Source organism: Salvia splendens, chromosome 14, assembly GCF_004379255.2.
Source record: "Salvia splendens isolate huo1 chromosome 14, SspV2, whole genome shotgun sequence".
NCBI lineage: Eukaryota > Viridiplantae > Streptophyta > Magnoliopsida > Lamiales > Lamiaceae > Salvia > Salvia splendens.
The window spans coordinates 8,388,713-8,395,999 of NC_056045.1; positions in this window are offsets into that span (position 1 = coordinate 8,388,713).

A 7,287-nucleotide genomic window follows, 5' to 3' on the forward strand; every position below is an offset into this window, starting at 1 on the left:
CATTTTTTACTTGAATTACAATTTTAACAAAAAAATAAAATAAAATAAACATGAACCGCCGAACCGGTCCGGAACCGGACGGGAATCGGCGGTTCCGGACCTTGACGTGAACCGCCGATTCACGGTTCAGGAACCGGAACCGTCCAAGCTAGGACGGGCAGGTTCAGATTCAAGAAAATCTTGAACCGAAACCGGCGGTTCCGAACCGTGAACCGCCGGTTCCCGAACCATGGTGACGTCTATTGCTATGTTTGATATGACCATATATCAAGACAATTTTTTTAGTCCACAAAAAAGGAAAAGACTGAAATTCAAAATAATTGTGTCAGCAACCTAGCAACCTGCCAATTTTCAATATTTATTTAGTTTCTATCTTTTCCATGTCATTTATATTCGTCTAATTCAATTATATAATTTTTGATGATTTATTAATGATCACCTAATTACACCGTTATATATTTATTTTAAATATTTTTAAATATTTATTATTGCATAATAAAATTTTAAAAGAATACAATAACAAACTAAAAATTATAAAATAAATAAATAAAAATATAAATTACAATAATTGAAATACATAATTGGTGCTCAAAACATAAAATGAAAATAAGACATCAATTGTGATTGCCGAATTTTACCCATATATGTTCAACCAAGTCGTCTAGCAGAGCTTTGTGAGCTTCTCTATTAAGAAGTTAGGCTTTATTTTTCATATAAGAAACTAGACTTACAATCCTATTCGTAGAGTATACGAAATCATTATTCTCGTATCCATCTTCAATTTCATGACTACTCTGACCAGTCGATCTTGAATAAATTCTGGTGGATCACAATAGCTCACGTGCTTATTTTGTCTTCAACTATCATATTGTGCATGATTATGCAAGCAATCATTATATTCCACATAATATCATGATCCCAACTAAGACATGGGCATTTGACAAATGCCGCACATTGATGATATATGCCATTAGTTAAATAATACGCTATAGTTTTTCCTGGCTATTTACTATGTAATTGACCTTGCAGAATATCATCAAAAACAAGAGATTGGTCAAGTACAATTGTTATGATTGGCACACACAAGGCTTTCACACACTCAATAAGATCACACACACACTCACTGTTGTATGAGATCACACAATGCAGAAAACACACACACTCACACTTTGAGTATTGAAGATGATAATCTTGGAGAGAAAACTGGAAAACTCTTTATTGATTAAACTCTACTCTAAACTACATACACGGTGAGCTATTTAAAGCTCTATAATCAAGTAGCAACTGCTACTAACTAACTACAAGAAGAATCAAGAAAGCAAGAAGAATAACCGCTACATCTCAGCTAACTAACTGCTGCTCCAACGGCTAGTTCGGCTAGGTTGCTTCTACCTTCTCGGTTCAAGACCGAACTCCTTCCTCGGTTCAAGACCGAACTCCTTCTCGGCTTACAACCGAACTCTTCCTTCTCGGCCCATTCCAGCTCAACGCCGAGCTTCCTTACCGAGCTTCCATACCGAGCTTCCATACCGAGCTTCCTTACCGATGAGCTTACCGACTTCTGCCTTCTTCTTCTTCTCGGCTAGTTCCAGGCTAGTTCCAGCTCGGTAAGCCGAGCTTACCGAACTCCTTTCTAGCCGAGCTTCTTCCAACTGAAATGAACACTCCTTTATTACAATTCTCCACCTGAGGGCTCATCTCAGTTCTTGCACAAACATTGATCAATTTCTTGCAATGATCAAACTTGTCTCTACCTAGAGACTTTGTTAGCATGTCAGCCGGATTGTGCAAGGTGTTAATCTTAATCACCTTCACTCTCCCCTTTTCAATCTCATCTCTAATGAAATGCAACTTTATGTCTATGTGCTTGCTCCTTTCATGAAAACCCGGATGTTTAGCCAAGCACATAGCTGAGCTGCTGTCACAATGAATCACCATTGTCTTTTGGTCAAAACCAAAATCAGAAATCACTCCCTGAATCCAAAAACTCTCCTGTACGGCTGCAGTGAGAGCTATATACTCTGATTCTGTTGTTGAGAGAGCAACAACACTTTGCAACCCTGACTTCCAGCTGATTACAGTTCCAAACATGGTGAAAAGATAACCTGTTTGGGACTTTCTGTTGTCCAGGTTTGCAGCATAGTCTGCATCACAATAGCCCTGCACAACCTCCTCAGATTCACCTTCCCAGCCATTGAACACAATCCCCCAGTCCTTAGTTGACTTCATGTACCTCAATATCCACTTAAGAGCATTCCAATGCTCCTTCCCCGGGTCTGCCATGTATCTGCTAGTCACTGAGATAGCATGAGCCAAATCTGGTCTTGTACAAATCATAGTGTACATAACACTTCCAACCACACTAGCATAAGGGATAGCCTTCATCTCATCATCCTCTTGCTTAGTTTTAGGGGCTTGTTCCTTTGATAGCTTAAAGCTCTGGGACAGAGGAGTTGATGCAGCTTTTGCATTTTCCATTTTGAATCTCTGCAAAACCTTTTCAATATAGTCAGTTTGCAGCATCCACAGCTTCTTGCAGCCTCTATCTCTCTGAATATGTATGCCTAGGATCTTCCTTGACTCTCCTAGATCCTTCATTTCAAAGCTTGACTTCAGATCTTGTTTAACTTTCTGAATTTCTGTCATAGAAGGCCCTGCAAGTAGCATATCATCCACATAGAGTAATAGGTAGGCAACGGGAGTCCTGCCTGCCTTCTTGATGTAGATGCAATCATCATATTCTGACTTGGAGAAGCCAATCTTCTTCATCTGTGCATCAAACTTCTTATTCCACTGTCTAGGACTTTGCTTAAGTCCATAAAGACTTTTCTGTAACAGGCACACCTTGCCTTCTTCTCCAATCTTCACATAGCCCTCTGGCTGTTCCATGAAGATAGTTTCCTCTAGATCTCCATTGAGGAAGGCTGTCTTCACATCAAGCTGTTGTAGCTCCCAGTCAAGCTGATTCACCACAGCCAATAGAATCCTAATCGAAGTGTGCTTCACAACAGGTGCAAACACTTCATTGAAATCGATTCCCTCCTGCTGTGTAAAGCCTCTAGCCACCAGCCTTGCCTTGAACCTGATTCTGTCTTTATCAGTGGTTTCTACCTTCTTTTTAAACAACCACTTGCAACTGATCAGCTTCCTCTCCTTTCCATCTGTATTCAGCTTGGATTTGTCCACCAAAATCCATGTTTTGTTCTTGAGTAAAGACTCTATTTCCTCATTCATGGCTTCAATCCATCTTTCTCTATCTTTACTCTGCATAGCTTCTTTATATGTGAGTGGATCTGCACCATCAATACCTTCAGCTGCACACAGAGCATAATACACAACATCAGAGAACTTTGTTGGTGGCCTTGTTTCTCTTCTAACTCTGTCCCTTGCAAGCTGATAGTCTCTGATAGAGTCTGATATAGACTCATCAGCCTGGTTGCCCTGAGTTGGAGCCTCTTCTTTATCTGAATCAGACTCACTTCCTGAGTCAATAACTCCACCTGCTCCTAGGCCAACCCCCACAGGCTCCACCTTGAAGAAATCACCCCCATCTTCATTGGAGTCCGGCTTATCTTTCAGGAATGGCATCTGATCCTCCAAGAACACCACATCCCTACTCACCAAGACCTTCTGCTTACCGGGCTCAATACACCAGAGCCTATACCCCTTAACACCTCTCTGATACCCCAGCAAGATACATTTCAGAGCCCTAGCTTCAAGCTTACTTTGCCTAGCATGAGCATAGGCTGCACACCCAAACACCTTGTATTTTGAGTAGTCACTGTGAGCTCCATACCACATGTAATCAGGAGTTTCAGATTTCAGGGCAGTAGATGGGCATTTATTGATGAGATAGGCTGATGTATACACAGCCTCACCCCAGAATCTGCTGCTCAAACCAGACCCAAGAAGTAGGCACCTCACCCTCTCTAGGATTGTCCTATTCATCCTCTCCACAACACCATTTTGCTGAGGATTACCAGGAACAGTCCGGCGCCTCTTCATACCCTTCTCTTTACAAAACAGATCAAACTCAGCAGACAAGAACTCTAGGCCATTGTCTGTCCTTAAGCATTTAACACTTCTACCCTTCTCTAGCTCAACCTCCTTACACCATATCTTGAACTTTGTGAGTGTTTCAGATTTTTCTTTAAGAATATATACCCACAACTTCCTTGTATAGTCATCAATGATAGCTAGATAATACTTTCCTCCACCAATTGAACACACCGGTGAAGGCCCCCAAAGATCACTATGTATGTAGTCTAAAGGGGCTGTAGAAGAGTGAATACCTGTAGGATAGGGTGCCTTCTTAGCCTTTCCAAGTATACATTGCTCACAGGGGTCCATCTTGTTGAAATCTCCAGAGATCAGACCCTTCTTGATGAGTTCTTTCAAGCTTCCTTCGGCTGGGTGGCCCAATCTCTTGTGCCATAGCATTATGGAATCACTTGACACTGCATTGCTTTCTCCATCAACAGCCTTAGCCTTCAGATAATAGAGAATATGCTCTCTGTCAGCCTCCATCATCACTGCATCTCCAGATTTCACAAACAATTTTCCTTGACTCATCAATATGGTGAACCCTTTCTGTTCCAGCATTCCCAATGAAATGAGGTTCCTCTTCACTTCTGGAATATACCTCACCCCAGTTAGGATCTTTATAGAGCCATCTTGTAGGCTTAGCTTTACCTTCCCTATTCCTTTGATCTGACAGATGTGGTTATTACCAAGAACAACCGTACCCGATGCGTCTTGAAGATCATGAAACCAGCTTCTATTGGGGCACATATGGAAGCTGCACCCCGAGTCCATTATCCACCTATGGCTGACCCCACTATCACTGATATTCATGAGTTGAGCCGGGGGATCAGCACTCTCCACACAATCAGATTGATTGTGCCCCTCAGAGGCCATCTTTCTCTTCCATGCATGACAATCTTTCTTCAAATGTCCAGGTTTCTTGCACCAATAGCAAGCTCTGGTTTCCTTCTGAGCATCTGAACTTGAGGGTTTAGGGCCCTCAAACTTCTTCTTGAAGTTCTGCTTCTTGAACTTCTTCACATTCAAGGCCTCTGCAGCTTGAACATTGGAGCTTGCAGAGCCTCTGTTGGCTGTCTTCTGGAGTTCTTTGGCCATCAAGGCTGAATAGACTTCTGCATAGGTGATAGGTTTATCTCTTCCATAGATAATTGCATCACTTAGCTGGTCATACGAGCTAGGTAAGGCATTCAATGTGAGAATGGCCTTATCCTCATCTGAGATCTTGACATCAACAGATCCCAGGTCATCAATGATCTTGTTGAACTCCTCTAGCTGCTCAATGATGGACCTATCTCCAGAAAAACTATAGGCATACAGCCTCTTCTTGAGATACAGCCGGTTAGCCAAGGATTTGGCCAAGTAAACTTCATCTAACTTGTCCAAGATCTCCACCGCAGTCTTGGCTTCTTGAACTTCCCTCAAGACCTTATCTCCAAGGCACAGAATCACTGCAGAATGTGCCTTGAGCTGCATCTCCTCCATCTTTGCCTGAGCTTTTTCATCAAGCACTGGAGCCTTTCCTTTCTCCTCTGGTTTTGCAAGAACTGCCGCCAAGCCTTGTTGAATTAAAACCGCCTTCATCTTCATCTTCCACAGGCCATAATCATTCTTGCCTGTGAACTTTTCTGCATCAAGCCTTGCTGCCATCTCTGAAACCGTTTGATCCTCTGCAAATCAGTTTCAATATCCCCCTCCCACAGACGGCGCCACTTGTTATGATTGGCACACACAAGGCTTTCACACACTCAATAAGATCACACACACACTCACTGTTGTATGAGATCACACAATGCAGAAAACACACACACTCACACTTTGAGTATTGAAGATGATAATCTTGGAGAGAAAACTGGAAAACTCTTTATTGATTAAACTATACTCTAAACTACATACACGGTGAGCTATTTAAAGCTCTATAATCAAGTAGCAACTGCTACTAACTAACTACAAGAAGAATCAAGAAAGCAAGAAGAATAACCGCTACATCTCAGCTAACTAACTGCTGCTCCAACGGCTAGTTCGGCTAGGTTGCTTCTACCTTCTCGGTTCAAGACCGAACTCCTTCCTCGGTTCAAGACCGAACTCCTTCTCGGCTTACAACCGAACTCTTCCTTCTCGGCCCATTCCAGCTCAACGCCGAGCTTCCTTACCGAGCTTCCATACCGAGCTTCCTTACCGATGAGCTTACCGACTTCTGCCTTCTTCTTCTTCTCGGCTAGTTCCAGGCTAGTTCCAGCTCGGTAAGCCGAGCTTACCGAACTCCTTTCTAGCCGAGCTTCTTCCAACTGAAATGAGCACTCCTTTATTACAACAATAATATCATTTCTTAAACCTGGAGTTCCAAAAAAAGCATGTTAGGTGCACAGATATTGAGATGCTATTGCTTCCAAGAAGATTGTCGGATTCCCTCTTCTTCCGGCAAACTGTCCAGCCCATGCAGTGGGACAATTCTTCCATTACCAGTGCACGCAGTCAATACTACCCAACATGCCTGGAAATCCTCGTCATTCTCCAATATACAAAACTTTTTCCAAGTCATCTTCGGTGGGCTTTCTCAAGTACTCATCCCCAAAGTTAGAAATTACACCTTCAATGAACTTAATGAGAGATTTGTGAATGAGTTGTGTGCTCATTCTCAAATATTCATCGTGCAAGTCGGTTGCTATCTCGTAGGCCAACACCCTCATCGCTGCTGTACATTTCTGAATCGCAGACGCTTTTGCACAAAAATGTGTGTCGACAAGGTTGTTCATTATTTTTTCGAACAAAGGTTTTTCGAATGCGATACCTTGTTCGGAAAAATTGTGGAGGATAGACTGGATCTTCAACAAAGTACTACTCGAAAATACTATCATGACCCTTCTCGCATTTTCTTTCAATGTATAGCCTTTTAGCTCTAACCATATAGGTTGTAGGTTGTGAAGATAGAATTGTTGGCCAAATAGCTATATCCTCGATCAGTTGATCGATTTGTTGATTTTGTTCAATAATTTTTCTTCCTAGTCAGTGTCTTCAAGAAGATTGGAAGTATCATAATTAGAACTTGATGACTTTTTTTGGGGAGAGATGGCTCAATAATTGGTGTGTACTTTTCGTGAAGCATATAAGTAAATATGAAAGGGTTGGCAGCGGAAGCGTGCGTTATAACGGATCACATAATAATTCTGATCTGTTTTGCAGATTATTTAGACGAATTCTATTCGCGTAATTCTCACATGTATCATGCTCATAACTAGAATTTAA